Source organism: Thermobia domestica, chromosome 16, assembly GCF_964235325.1.
Source record: "Thermobia domestica chromosome 16, izTheDome1.hap1.1, whole genome shotgun sequence".
NCBI lineage: Eukaryota > Metazoa > Arthropoda > Insecta > Zygentoma > Lepismatidae > Thermobia > Thermobia domestica.
The window spans coordinates 140,779,488-140,796,037 of record NC_137469.1 but is presented as its reverse complement, the minus strand read 5'-3'; the positions used below and the strand labels follow the sequence as shown (position 1 = coordinate 140,796,037).

Genomic DNA, 16,550 nt, shown 5'->3' with positions numbered 1-16,550 from the left:
GGTATATACAAGTTTAGCGCATTTTAATTTCAATTCAGTATCATGATACCACAAATTGTTGATCTCGATCAATTGATGTTTGGTTGTAATATGCTTCTTCTTTAGCTTTTCCTTTAAGAAGCTCTAAGGGTTTTCAATCGAGTTCATATCAGGACTTTTACCCGGCCATGGAAAAACACTAATTTCGTTGATCTTGAAGAATTTTGTCCCGGTTGCATGGGGCTCCATCACGCAGGAAGATGAAGGAAGCAGTTCTTGAAGAATTTGTAAGTATTGGTCGTGCTTCATTGTTCCCTCTATTATATACAGTTTCCCAGGCCCAAAGACAAACATCACACCCCAGACCATGGCTGAAGTAGGATGCTTCACTGTTTGTTGGATGCATTCCAACTTAACTTCCTCCAGAGGTCGACGTCGCACATATTGTGAACATTCATCAGACACGAAGACACATGATTCATCACTGAAACTCCTATTCTTCAATCATAAGCAGTCGGATGTTCTAGTCCTCGTGCCCATTCGAGGTGCTTCTTTGCAATGATTGGGGTAAGTTTTGCTTTCTTTCTTGGCTTGAGTGTTTTTATTCCCTCAGCACAAAGAAACCTTCGAACAGTTTCGGGCGAAATGTCTACTCCATACTCGGCCATTTTTATGCTTAAGTCTCTAGAAGTTGCGTTTCTGTTTCCCAGAGGCAATCTTTTTAGGTTTTTGATACCTCTTAGCGATAGTTTTGGATTTCGCCCACACTTCTCAAGCCTATTTCGCTGATACATTTGCTTCTTGCTCGCGCAACGGACATTTTACTCACAGATTTTTGCCCTACCCCAACTCTAATAACAATTGGTCGTTGTGTATATCTTCCTTCCGCCAAAAGTGTTTTGACAACTCCCACTTTACACCAAGAAAGGTCTCTGGCTTTTCAAGTTGTGCCGCGATTACAGGACTTCGTAGAATAAAAGATTAATACACAAAACACGACAAGATCAATTTAAACTGGCCCATTCGAACTCTTGAACGCTTTGAATGTCGTAACTGCTTACGACCGCAACCACAATACTTCAGACGTCAAAGCCCAAAGGTGAAGGACCAATGTAGCTTTTGATAACTAAAGTATGTTAGCTTCTTAATTTAATTATCTTACTCAACTTCTCTCTCTCATTTAATGTGAGTCACCACGACATGGCGCATCCTCAGATTGCATATATAAAGCATCCCTCTGCGAATTATTTACAGAGGTTAGCTGCGAATATATTAAATAAGAAGTAGCGGACAGACGACAGGGGGTGATCCTTCAACTTGAGGGTTTTACGTGAGGCTAACAACCTCGTCCTGTAAAAAAGGCGTATGTTCAGAAACATTCACAAAGGCCTCGAACCAGAACTAATAACTTGGTACGACTTCAGCAAAGTAATATAGACGTGAAATTTCTAACATGAAATATACAAAAGAAAATCACTATAGAGCAGATCTTTAAAGAAATATAGGATGGACCCAGAAGGAGCTCAGTAACTTAGATGATAAGAAAAGAGAGAAAGAAAAGTCCGGAAATTTTGCGGAGAACGAAATAAAAATCACCAAATAGGAACAGGGCTTTTCATTCACAAACAAATTATATCAGTAATTAAAGGCGTTGAATTTGTTAATGATAGACTTACTCTTAAGAGTAAGTCGTGTGATACTACTGTTTTAAATATATATGTTCCAACAAAAGATAATGATGATGATATAAAAGACAGTTTCTACGAAGAAGTAGAACGGGTATTTGACCAACTCCCGGGTTACCATGTGCTAATTCTGTTAAGGGATCTCCATGTAAAGGTACAATGAGAGGTAAGATAATGTGTGATGAAGCCAAGTGTTAGTTGGCGAAACTGTCACACGTATGTAGTTTTTTGAAACGTGAATACATTATTTTGCTCAGCAAATGGTTTGTTTATGTTTAATTATATATAAACCAAAGCTTCTACTTATGGAAAGTATTACGACGAGAGGACATTTTTAAACTGATTACAGGGAATTAAAGTCTGCAAATGGAAAGTAATGAAAACGGTGAACTCGAAAGCCTTGCAACATCCAGAAACCTTATCGTAAAGAATACAAAATTTTCATATCACGACGTTCATAAATACACTAGGATCTTTTCAGATGGAAACAAGACAATTAAATTAATCACGTTTTAGTAAATAGAAGAAGTCTAACAAAACTGATGTTCGGTCGTTTGGAGGAGCTGACTGTGACACTGATCACTACTTGGTATAAGCGACAATAAATAGAGATATTGTAGTTAAATAAAGGACATATTCAACATCTGAAAAGTGAAAGTTTAATTTAAAGAAATTAGAGAAGAGCTGGGCAAGAGGGGAATACCATATTGAAGTGTCGAACAGATTCTCGGTTTTAGAAGATTCCCAATGCACTAGTATTAAGGATACTTGGGCTGGTATTAAAAATAGCGTGAAAATTTCAGGAAGAAAAAAATGAGCCATGCGGAAATACATAGGAACAAACCATGGTTCCACTCGGAATGCACTAAACTAGCGGAGAAGAGAAAACAGGCAAAACTGCGTAAGCTACAAAACTCTCACTACGAAACAATTCTCGCTGATCTTGAATAGATGGAAAGGTTTCGTTTGGCGAATTGCTTAACACGCAGCCAAATCTCATGTTCTTGGAGAAAGGGAAAAGCGCACAGCAGAACCGTATTTTCTAGAGCCTAGCCGGAAAGAAACAAAAATCGCTATTAAGAAATTAAAGAAACATAAATTTCTGGGTGTAGACGAAATTTCGGCTGAGTTAATTTTAGATGGAGAGCAAATGTGGAACAAGATATACAAATTCATATTTCTTATATGGAACAAGGGGGAATTACCACAAGAACGGATAGATTCAATCATTGTTCTAATTTATAAGAAAGGTGACAAAACTGATTGTAATAATTATCAAGGCATTTCTCTTCTGCCAATATCTTATAAAATTCTCTCAAACATCTTATTAGTAAGAATGGTCCGTATGCAGACGAAAATATTGGAGATTAACAGTGCAGATTTAGGCGAAATTTATCAACCAAATTTTTACCATTCGGGTCGGCAAATATTCGAAAAAAAGTTGGAATTCAATATTGCGGTACGTATATTACTTATTGATTTTAGAAAGGCCTATGACTCGATTAGGAGGGAAATATTGTACAACATTCTTACAGAATCTGGAATACCGAAAAAAATAATTAGATTAATGAATATGTTTAAATGAATCACAAAATAAAGTCTGAGTAAGAAAATTGTTGTCCATGTGGTTTCACTTCTAGAATAGTCTAAGACAAGGAGTTGGGTTGTTACAATTATTATCGGACTTTGTTCTGGAATATGCTGTAAAGAAAATTAAAGTGAGCAACCAAAGCCTAGAACTGAATGGCATTCACCAGGTTATGGCGTATACTGATGATATAAATCTGATAGGGGATGATAGGAGAACAATAGAAAAAATGCAGAGGCCATATCAAACTATTGTAGGGGCATGGATTTAGAAATAAATGCAGCGAAAACTAAATACATGGAAGTTCACCGGAATCGTAATACTGCAAATTGTAATTTCAAGATATTAAATAATGCTTTCGCCCAAGTGGATACTTTGAAATGCCTTCGATCAATATTAACAGATGGAGAAATGAAATGTTTGGTGAAAGCAATAGGAATTCGTGTTATTATTCAGTTCAAAATATTTCGTCTTCTGTCTGGGAATTTGAAGCGTAAAATATAGAAAATGACAATCATGCATGTTTTGCTGTATGCCTGATTTCTTACGGAGGATCTAGTGGTGATACAGACATATGCACCAACAACTTCGCATGCAACTGAAGAAGTAGAGGAAAATTATGAGAAAATAGAAGAAATTATAGACAGGGAGAGGAAGGGTGCATGCATAATTCTAATGGGAGATTTCAATACAGTTGTGCTAGAAAAACAGGAAGGTAGTATCGTAGGCAAATATGGTTTCGGCGAAAGAAATGAAAGGGGAGAGGGACTGGTGAATTTCTGTAGACAGAATTCACTAGTAATTGGGAACACTTGGTTCAATCAGCACAAGAGAAGAAGATATAAATGGAAATCACCAATAGACGGCGAAAGATATCAGATAGACTATGTTATGATTCAGGACAGGTATCGGAATAGCTTAAAGAACGCGAAGACCCTTCCCAGGGCTGATATTTTCTCTGATCATAATCTTGTGCTGGCCGAAGTAGATATTCAACTGAAAAATGTAGGCAGAAGAAAAGTAGGTAACAAAGTGTTGAATACTGAAAAGTTGAAAAACGAGGAAATAAGAAATATTTTCGTTGAAAAATTCGAAGAAAAATGTTCAAACGAGGAAAGGATCGCACAGGCATAACGCACGGTGGGAACATATTAAACGTTGCTTACAGCAGGCTGCAGAAGAAGCAGTAGGTTACCGCGAACACAAAACTGCTAAGAAACCATGGGTTACAAAGCAGATGTTGCAGAAAATGAGGGAGAGGAAGATGTGGAAACAGGTTGATACAGGAGAGGGCAGAAAGATGTACAGAAAGTTAAATAATGAATTACGAAGAGAAACAGAGAGCGAGGGAAGAGTTTTACAAAGAAAATGCGAGGACATAGAAGAATTAGAAAGAGTTGGGAAATATGAGGAAATGTACAAGGAGGTGAAATCTATGGAATTTCGGAGGAAACAAGGGGGTATTATGATGGCAGTAGAAAATAAGAATGGGAAGGTAGTCAGCGAGAGAAATGAGGTCACAGGAAGGTGGAAAGAATACGTTGAAGACTTATATGAGAGTAGGGATAGACCATGTAGCCTAAATGTTGAAGTACGAAATGAAGTAGGCGATAGGGATGCGCACGAGACGAGTCAAGACAGGATTTTCCTGACAAAATTCGAGTCGAGACACGGCTCTTCCAATAGAAAAATATACATTTTTCGAGTCGAGACATCACTTTATAGCACATTTTTGAGACGAGACAGTCACAAATCTTGTCTCGTGTGCATCCCTAGTAGGCGAAGATGATAAAGGATTTAGTATTCTTCGGTTTGAGTTTGAAAAGGCTAAACCTGAGATTAGGAATGGAAAGGCAACCGGAATAGATAACATACCACTCGAATTCATTAAAAATATAGGAGACAAGGGAAAGAAATTGTTGCGACTATGCAATGAAATATATGAAACAGGAGAATGGCCAAAAGACTTTGTGAAAACGATCATGATACCGATGGCTAAGAAATCGAACCCAAAGAGATGTGAGGATTATAGAACTACGATTAGTCTCATATCTCATGCAGCTAAAATTCTGCTCCGAATACTGAACAGAAGGTTATATGAAAGAACAAATAAAGATGTTGGGGAGGAGCAGTTTGGGTTGAGAAGAGGCAAGGGCACAAGAGATACAATTGGATTATTAAGGGTGATTGGTGAAAGATTTATAGAAAAAGGGAAAGAGGTGTATGTTGTATTTATTGATCTAGAAAAGGCTTTTGACCACGTGAATTGGGAATTGTTGTTGGGAGTTCTAACGAAGATCGAGTTGGAATGGAAAGATAGAAGACTCATAAGAAACCTATACATGAACCAACAAGTAAGTGTTAGGATAGGGGAAGAACTGACGGAAGAGAGTGCAATTGGCAGGTGAGTTCGACAAGGATGCTGCCTCTCGCCAACAGTATTTAATGTCTATCTAGAAGAGATAGTGAAAAAGAGCCTTCATGATGATGATGGCATTTCGGTAGGAGGTAAAATGATTAGATGCATAAGATTTGCAGACGATATGGCGCTTCTTGCAGAATCTAAAAAGAAAACCAATAAAATGTTAGAAAAAATGAGAAAGGGCTTTGAAGAATATGGGATGAAAATAAATGTTAGAAAGACAAAAGCCATGATGATTGGAACGAAGGGGTCTGTGTCAAATATAAAAGTAGGAGGGGAGAAAATAGAACAAGTGAAAAGTTTTCGATACCTGGGTAGTATTCTTAGTAATGACATGAAGTGTGAACGTGAAATAAAAGCGAGGATAGGAATGGCGAAAGAAGCCTTTAGGAGGAAGAAAAGTCTGTTTTGTGGGACCTTGAATAAAGAGTTGAGAAAAAGTCTCATAAAATGCTTCGTGTGGAGTGTTGTACTGTATGGAGCGGAAATGTGGACATTACGTAAAGGTGACGAAAATCGACTGGAAGCCTTCGAAATGTGAGTGTGGAGAAGAATGGAAAGAATTAGTTGGGTCGAGCGGAAAAAGAATGAGTGTTAGAAATGCTGGGTGAGAAAAGAACACTTTTAGATATTATTAGGAAGAAGAAGAGAAACTGGTTGGGACATTGCCTAAGAAGAGATTGTATCATGAAGGACGTCCTAGAAGGTATGGTGGCGGGAAAGAGGGAGGGGGCGAAGGAGACTACAATTAATGGATGATATTAAAACAGAAAGATCATACGCGAAGACGAAGAGGTTAGCGGAGGACCGTGGAGCATGGAAGCTTCTCAGCTGCGGCAAGTGACCTGCCAATAAGGGCAGAATACCTATTATGATGATGATGATTTCTTACTGCGAGAGAAGAACGTAGATTGCAAATATTTTAGAATAAAATCTTAAGACGAATATTCGGACCCAAGGGAAGCGGGAATGGGAACTGTCAGAAAGTTCATGACGAGGAACTGCATAATTTATACCTTTTACCAAACATCGTTAGGATCATAAAGTCTAGGAGGCTCAATTGGGTAGGGCATGTAGCCAGAATGGAAAAAAAATAGTTACACTTTCAAAGGTTTGACTGGAAACTCAATCGAAAAACGTCCATTAGGAAGACCGAGGCACAGATAGGAGGACAATATTAAGCTGAATCTCGCAGAAATAGGAATACAAAGTAGAAACTGGAACCAGTTTGCTAATGATAGAAGTTAATGGAGAGCTTTTGTGAACACGGCATTGAACCTCCGGGTTCCCTAGGCCATAGATTTAGTTAGTTAGTCAATTCTACTTCTCTTTCAGAAAAGAATAAATTTATTTTTTTACTTAACCACATTTAAATGCGACTTCTGTTCCCTTTGCTGTTAATTTCCGTATATACTTACCTTTCTTGTGATTTCTATTTTTCACAGAAACACAAGCAGCGTTAATCCATCACAAGGAAGCCCTTACCCTGCTAGAAGCTAGACTCCGTAACCTCCGGAAACAGCTTACAGAAGAGCATGAGCGTGCACGGGGCGATACACACGTTAGCAAAACTGCATTTCTACCATGGATCAAAAGCAGACGGGAGGTGAGTCTAATTCATATAATATTAAAATATAAATTAATGTTTTAACATTTAATTAAAATCATTTCTGTTGAAATGTAACATTCTTTCTCACGAGACATTAAGCCCATAATTAGACAATCAAATAAATCCACCAATATCTTAAAATAACGAAATACAACACTAAGCTTATCAAAAACTTCTAAACCACGCTATCATCTGTTATCCATCAGTGCCATTTTGACGTATATTAAGTTATTTTATGTAAAAAAGAAATCACCGACCACCTTGCACTTGTCAAACTTGGTACAGCTGTTTCATACATTTTAAGGTTTGTCTGCGATTATTTCGTTGTCTGCGATTATTTCGAACTTTGATTTCATGAAAGTATCTCTACTTGCTGAGGTTTGTTTTTTCCGACTTCGATTTCCTCAGAAAGGTACCACCCATGCAGCTTGAGGTTGACCCTCCAGCATTAAGGTCTAAGACTCGCCCACACTACCATTCACTTTCTGACGCTACGAATACGTTCTTGAAAGGACAGTTCGAGCTTTACCTTATTTGGAAATGGAGGACGCATTTACCTTATTTGGAAATGAGGAGGTAGAATAGATGTGGTTAGTGTCTCCGTCTTTGAAACAAAACCATTTCCTCTTTTTTTTTTTTTTTCACGAGCAACATCGACGAGAGGAAGGAAAAGAATGAACTTGTATCTACTAACGAAGATACAGTAAAATCTCCGAAACAATACAGTGACACCGCTTCCTTTAAAATATTATGCAAATTCCTTAACCCTTATCCTGTTCTGCTGCATTTTGTAGAAAATGAAATTGTGTTCATGTTTTATTTCAAATATTTTATATCAATTACCAAAATAATGAATCATTTGAGTTTTATTTAACTTTTGTGATCCTGTTCCTTGTTAATTCTGAATCAACACGAACTATTGGAGCAGGTGTACGACGGAGAACAGCGGATGGGCAATAGCGAATAGAAAGTGTAAGTGACAAACACCTAATTGAGAGTTTCATAACAGGTGCGCAAAAAGAGAAAGTGACTACAGTAATTAAAAATTTACTTTTTGAGCCAATTAAAAGTTTACGTTTACAGTAATTAAAAACTTACTTTTTGGAGCCAATTAAAAGTTTACGTTTACAGTAATTAAAAATTTAGTTTTTGAAGCCAATTAAAAGTTTACGTTTTGTAAAGAGAAAGTGGGCGTGTCTTGCATCCAAATTGTATATAAGCTGTCAAAATTGAATATTTCTCTCATAATGTGTCTGAGGAAGGCTATGTTACATAGCCGAAACTCTAACACAAATATATAATCTTTAAATATGTATACTGCTTTGGTCAGTTCGAGTTCTATTAAAAATCAAGGCTTGCGGAAATTTCATTTCATTTTAATATATCTTCCCCTTTTAAGTTTTCTTCCGTAGTTCAGACGTAAATTTCTTAAGTCTTCCATTATTCACAATAATAATTATCTGTTGTTCTATTAGTAATATAATTAGTTAATAATAACTAGGATATATATATATATATATAATTGATGTTTTTGTATACCTATTTAGTTGGAACTAGAAGATGGAATTCTGCAGTTGATAACAGAGCGAAGAATGCTTGTAGAATTAATTCGGACTGAAGAGCATCAGATCCAGGAACTAGACGAAACGTTAACTCAAATTGGCATTGTTCTAATGGAAATGGTATGTGTGAGTGAATCCGTTTCTTTCTTTCCAAAATAGTTGTGTTCATTCTATAATAGTTATTTCATTATATCCTATTGGATTAGGGTAAGCCTAAAGCTAGTTTTAGACGGAAGCATTTGTCGTAGCAGATGTGCTGCCAAAATCTCGATTAATATTCTATGGCATCAAACGTATGTGGCGCTTTTACACGCTAGCATTTTGATAAGCATCTTGTCGTGAGATAGCAAACAAATTACTGCAGAAGAGCATAATTATGGCTCCGAAACTAAAAACAGAGATTTCAGTCGCTATTCCTTCTAAAGTCCTTTGTCGCATATGCTTGTTACGACATAAAGGACTTTTAACTTTGTACAAATAAGGATGCTCCTCATATTTTTTAATCAGCATAATAATAATATCCCTACTCCGTCTCATTTTTCTTTAGTGCAATTCAATTTCCCACACAAAACAAAGAGCATGGATATTTGGAACAAAATCTTTCGCTTACTTTTAGCACACCACGGCGCTGCAATCGAACCAGAAATGCTAGGGATAATGCTACGAAATAGAACAGGTTCTATCGACAAGAAATGCCATAGGATATGCCATGGCGTAGGAAAAGCTATAGCATTTACTACTTTACACGGTAGGATATCGATGATACGATTTATGCTACGATAAATGCTTCCGTCTAAAACTAGCCTAAGAGGTTTTATAATAAGATTATAAAACGCAATTCAAGGGTACACATCTGTTATCGTGTTTTTCATCAGAAGATTTGCTTCTTCCTTGGAGATCGTTTCAAGTGAATGCCCACATCACCCTCTGGGGAATTTGTCATACTTGAAGCGAGCACTTTCACAAGCTTTGTCATGGTTGCGGGAACTTTGCACCCGGGAAATTTTCGCCCTATCCCAAGAAGCGGGAAAAATGCGCCCGCTATATATTAGCATCGGGATGTTTGCGCCCTACAATTCGTTTTTATATCGTGTAAAGTAGCTTCTCCTCACACTTGAACCAAACTTGGGTCTATCAGAAAAGTGAACCAAACCTGTTGTTCTTTTTTCTGGCATGTTTAGAAGCTCAAGCAGGAAATTCTTTCTCTTGTCATTTCTTTTAATAATAATAATAATAATAATAATAATAATAATAATAATAATAATAATAATAATAATAATAATAATAATAATAATAATAATAATAATATACCTTCATAACATTATGCATTGAACCCTTCCATTTGTCATTTATTTTTATTGTGCCTTGATAAAATTATGTAGGAAACTCTGTCCTTTATCATCGTTTGTTATTCTTTAGCAAGAAATTATTTCCTTTTTCATCCTTGTTACTGCGTGTTTATATTGCTTCCTCGTTTTCCCTCCAATTCTTTGAATGTAAGCTAGGCTTCTCAGACATTGAACAATATCTTTGAGCGAATTTGTTTTATATCTGTGCAGTTTTATTTTTCAATTCTGTTGTCTAGTCGTACTCGTACATATGCCTTTCTCCCCCCCCCCCCCCTTTCTAAACTGAGACAAATCCTATCATAATGTAAAGCACTGTGTTCAGCTTCCTGTTTCAGTGTTTTAAGCACATAGAAATTCGGATGCTAGTTAATCCTGTTCTTCCACCCACCAATGGCATTATTTGCTCGATGCCGTTCACCTTCGCAGTTCCAGACGTAGATCAGTACATTCATATTTTGCATCCATTCGTTCACAAAGTAATCTATAAATGCTGTAACTTAATCTTCTATTGGCATAGTACTCAGTATTATTAGATAATCATCTTCAACGTATTTGCGGGATATAATAATCAAAGTGCTTCACATGCGGATAACTTTTCATTTGCATTTTCTTTGTACTCAGATACCGAACCTAGTTCTTGCACTTTACGCCATAAGCATTGGCTCAAATGAAAATTGCAACCCTTAATCGTTCAATCCGGGAAGTTGGAAACAAGCAGAAAAACACACACCTCTTCAGTGTCAAGCATGATCTTTAGTGGAGCACAACCCGGTAAACACTCCTTTGATTTATTGAAAAGGAAGTCGTAAGTTCTCTTTCATTGTTCAGCAGGAAGGCAAAAGCTACCGATATGATATTTATTTCATTCTTCATACTGCCAACATCTGCGTAAAACATATACAGTTGGGCGAATTGCTTGCTGCACGATTTGAAAGTTTTATCCAAAAAGAAGTTTCTTTTTTTTTCATGCTGTAATATTTCCTGACCTTTCCTACTCGAGAAAACAAGAATTCTCTGTTTGTGTCCTTTATCCAGCAAAAGAAAGCTTGAAATGTCGTCCATTCTCAGGTTTTTCTCGGTTAACACGATCTTTCGTCTTGAATCCGGGATTATGATTATGATTTAGATTTCTGGGCTGTTAGCATCTGAGGCCACTTAGCCGTCACGTACATGGGGATGATGTCCCTCGGCGAGCACACTATCCGATGAAATGAAATGAAATCTTTAAGTTTTACGTCCAACAGTTATGCCGGTTAGGCTAAAGGAGACGGTGATGATGAGTAATTAATGAAATGGTGGAATGAAGAAAGTGGGAGGAAACGGGAGAACCCCGAGAAAACCCACGAACACGGTGTTTGTCCACCACAAAGTCCACGGCGCGAGCTGGGATCGAACCAGGGACCCCAAGCACCGGAGGTGAACGCTCTATCACTGAGCCACCGCGCTCTCTACTATCCGATGAAGGGAAAGGAAGGAAACGGCCTGGGATCATTATGCTAGATAAAATCCCGACATTTGCCTAGTGTGAATGAGGGAACCCAGGAAAACCCTCACTCAAGGTTACACTTTTTCGACCGAGTGTCCCCGACGGGAATCAAGCCCGGGACCGCTCGTATCAAAGGCGAGAGCGTTAGCGACTACGCCACGCGAGACTACAATCTTAAATTTGGGTCTCGAAGATCTCGCTCTTGTCGCCTCACATATAATTCATGTTCCTCTTGAAGCTGTTCTACTCGGGAACTTACGTCACGAAATACAATCCACGATTAAACAGTGTACCCATTTCTTCGTGGTAGATCTTCGATAGAGGTTCGTCATTGGCTCTATTCTTTGCTGCCATCCGTTGAACTCGAACTTCTATTTTAGCGACGTCTAGTTGAATTTGTGTTCCGTTGACTTCTTACTTTTCCCTTTGTTACTAACTGTTTATTGCACTTATCTTTTTTCTCTCACACACATAGCCAAGTTGTTGTCTCAGTACTCTGCTTCTTCACATGATACTTGAATCTTTAATTCACTGCACAGGACTTGCCTTTCTCCATGTGAATGTAATTTAATCTACACAAGGCTGTTTGGCACTTCTCAGATATCTCTGTCCACAATTCTTGCGAGTTGTTTGGCTTTTTAGGACACAAAATATAGAAAAGTAAATGTAAAATGAATGTAAAATTATTTCAGTAATGTTATCAAGAAAATCGACCTACAGTATATACAATATGTTTACTTGCTGGAGTTATTCATTTCAAAGACACTGTTGCGTTGATCCGTTGTGTTCATTGGGCTTATAACAGGTTTATTCTTCTCTTATATGGTCCCAAGCTATCACAATCAGCCAATGAAAATAAATCACAGGTGGCACGGCTGTGAGGGAGGATTCTTTACTCTATAATGTCCGCCCCTCCGGGCAATGCGTTAGCTCGAACACGTTCTTTCATCTCGCAGGGCGCAAACTTCCCGGTGCAGGTATATCGAGGGCATATTTTTCCCTCTTTTTAGGGTAGGGCGCAAAATTCTAGACACCCTTGTCCAGCACTTGCCCGAGGCGGTAAGACATATACGATCCCTTGTAATGTTATAGTACGAGGCATCCGAACTGGCGTATGACTGAGCGTTACTTTCACGTCGACTGGCTGCGGCGACGTTGCCAGCGCAATGAAGTGGAAGAGTGCTTCGGCCGAAACTAAGATAAACTGTGATGTTTCTGATCTAAGACAGTAATCGAGAGTTGTAGAATATATTTTTTTCTGAGAATATAAGTGAAACAACCCTGTTTCTAGCTTATTTTTTGTGTTATACGGATGTTTTATTTTCATCTGAATTCTTATTGTGGCTATTGCTTTATTATAAAACGCTTTTATTAATGAGAATTAACTTTAAAAGATTAATTTCATTACTCCCATCTAATTTTAAATTTGCATTGTCCAGAGCACTAGATCAGTTCTAAATGAAATTTGCAACTATATAGTGCGTCTTTTTAGTACTACTGCGTAGAACTGTTTGAGGACACTAATCTCAACAAACTTTTAACGTACATTATTAGGTTCTAACAGCTATTTCTAAACTTTCTTCAGCAAAACCCAGGATCACGCAAAATATTCAATGATGTAATAATATTACCAATTTTTAAATACATTATAATTTTAAATATCTTTCAATAGTTTAAGTTAAATCTACCTAACTGTATTAGCTAAAGCTCCAGTGGTAAGGAACCTAGCACACACAACAGTTTTTGGTGGCTCTAGAAACACAGATGGTCACTTGATGACCACTATTAGCTATTCATATTTGCTAGATAACATTAGCATTGTGGCATCCATTTAGTAGCCCGTTGTGAGGACAATTCGGGAGCTATTTTGAAAAAGGAAGTAGCGAACTCCAATCTAGAAAGCCAGCACTAATTGTGAGACGAACCAATGTGCTGAGCACATATCACTTAAGTGTGAATCAGTGATGATTGCAGGAGATATTTTTCCAACGGGACTTTGAATAAACGCGGAGGGGGAGGTTGAAAGTGGTATTGCTTAAATAGTGGTAAGCCTTGTTGAGGACGATCTAAGAATTGCCCCAGGGGACTTTCCCCTGTACCCCATCTGAAATTACTGGCCGCAAGCGGGCTATTTGGTCTTGGTCGTTTACGGGCTGTTGTGCCAGGAGTTCAGTTTCAGCTTTTAATTTTAGAGCAACATAAGGGAAAAATCCCTTCCTGTCAACCAACTGAGTGTTGTAAAGAGACCAAAATTACATCTGATGTCAAAACTATTTTTGTTTTCTTTTGGATCCCATATTCTTGGTACTTGTTTGGCCGAATCCGTGGGAGGAGTTGGTAACTTACTATTCCAAATACATGTATGATCAATTTCACAGATGAATTTTGGGAATCTACATATATGAGGTTTGATGAACAAGTACTGGATTGTATAGAACATGATCATTAAATTATGAAACCTCTCCCTCCTATGCAAATCATTTTTGTTCGTTTCTATACTGTCGTTTGCATGTGCGGAGTACGTATTGGTGCGTTATAATGCTTTAGAATTTGTAGTTACCGCGTATATATCATGAAGTGTTTATTGTGAAGAGAACGAGTAGGGGCCTACATGAGTTATACTGTTTTGTAATTTGGAGTGTGGGTATTTATATAACCAAAAATGTCCGAGAACAAACCTAGCACAAGCACGATGCAGCTCTGAATTTAAGGAGACAAACTCAGAAATGGTACTGTACTTGTATACGTTTTTCAAAACGTGTCTGTCGAAAATCGACAAAATATCAACTTTTCAAGTGCCAAAAAACTAACATTTCAAGTGCGTGGTATTAGCACAAAAACTATATCAAGAATTTGCAGTAAAGAAAAGAAGTCAATATTTCATGGCCTTAGTTTGACAAGGTTCTAACTAACAGTTTTGTCAAAATTGAGTTATATACAGTACGGAACACTAGAAATTGAGCTTTATTCAAATATATGACTTTTATTGTTGTAACTTGAAAAATAGACTGTCTACTAATTTGACAAGGTTCTAACTGCTTCTGACTCTAATACCGTATTCAGTTTGACAAAGTTCTAACTGCAGCTTGGAAAGTTGTAAGTTACGGATTCCTCCTTTTTTATAATTTACGTGTATACTTTCTATGTTACTTCCCTTTAAATTACCTTGAGAAGTAAATAATGATACTTTCTTCCACTATTTTTTTTAAATACTTTTGGCACATCAATTCTGAGCACACTATTTTGTTCCACTTCCTGAACCGTGCTATATAAAAATAACTAAATTGGTAAATCGTACATGTTAAACCTGATTGATGAAAGTTTAATATAAGATTACTTGTAGCAAGGCTCTAAACTCTGCAGGGTACATGTGAGGATTTACTGCCATCTATTGGTGTAAAATATACAAAATTTCAAACTTGGTCTTCGTAATTCAATGTGTGTTCAGGATAATGAAGAGGAATCAAGCGAAAATGGAGACGAGACTAAAAATCCAAAAACAAAGAAAGCTAAATCTCGTTGGAAGTATTCTTTTCATTACTTCTACAGTGTTAAAGGTGAAAAGATTCAACTGTGCAAAACATTTTATTTGTCGACTGTCCACATTTCCAAAAAAATCTGTGTGTACTGCACACAAAACCAAAACCATGAATACAAACACATCTATTGTAGAGAACGGCGCCGACTTTCCAAAATTTATGTGGGTGCATTTTAATGGCGGGACGTGTTATATGTTTTCAGGAAAGTGTCGATATATGATTCACTTATTTATTTATCTATTAAAATGCTACATTAGCAATTAAAAGCGCCTGAGCTCCAACTTATAACTTTAGCTTTCAAATCTTTCATTTACGGTTATGTGAGATTTCGCGTTTAACAGAGATAAACATTTTAAGTATTTGTACTTTAAATAGTCTAAATTAGTTAACAATATCTTTTTCACGAAGATTATGATATAAAATTATTGTTCAAATCCTTTGTATTTTTATAAGCCTTCTCCAAAATCAATGCAAATGAACTGTGCTGCCATCTTTGGAGTTCTTTTAAACTATATGTTTCTGGGAATTTATATGTTTGTGGCCAATCCTTTCGGCAATGAGATCTCGGAAACTACAGGCTCTAGAAAGATGCCGTTTTCACTGATCGATTCCAAATTTTGCGTAGATTGTCCAGTTCTAATTGAATATTTAAAAAGAATGGCCATTATTTCATTATTTCATTTTTATGGGTACACTGGAAGCGTTGAAATTTTAAAAAAACTAAAGCATCATATCCTATGCGTCATACATTCCAACAGCACATTGTTGTATATTGGGGTTGTATATGTCTCAGGCGTTTGTTTCATGGCCAAATAATAATGAAAAAGGAAGGATAACCATTTTTCGAGTCTAAGATAAATCTTTATTTTTTGAGTGTTTTGCCCAATGAACACCATATATATAACTGACATTATAATTAATTGTATATGTAATTGTATATTGCTTATTACATACTGCATGCAAGAAGAGAGAAAATTGGTTATAAATGAATTAGAAACTCCAACCGGAAATAGGCTCAAATCTTGCAAACGGTGCGAGAAAAAATAATCGAAAAAATCTCCCCTTTATGATACCCTTGCCGATTTTTTTTAAATCAAGACGTCTTTCACTTGTGTCAGTAGAGGGACATGTACTACTATGAGCAAAATAAATGACGCGTCTCTTTATTTTGAAGCTTTTTGAAAATATCTCCGTTTTCTTTATATGTTCGAAATTTCGGAAGGTTTCCTCAGCAGGAAACGTTAATAACAAACCCGTTTTAAATATTTGTGTTAGATATTAGCTTAAAATAAATAAATTAGAAGCAAAAAACATTAAATCGACAGAAATCT

The 16,550-nt window shown here is 36.9% G+C and overlaps 1 long non-coding RNA gene across 1 annotated transcript in view; it reads left to right on the top strand.

The window, feature by feature from the left end:
* Positions 1 to 8,836: 8,836 nt before the first annotated feature.
* The window catches only part of LOC145672815 (uncharacterized), a 44,138-nt gene continuing 36,424 nt past the window's right edge, over positions 8,837 to 16,550 (top strand). The window contains exon 1 of the long non-coding RNA XR_014128677.1: positions 8,837 to 8,965. This is a non-coding gene — a long non-coding RNA (uncharacterized LOC145672815). The remainder of the gene's footprint in view (positions 8,966 to 16,550) is intronic.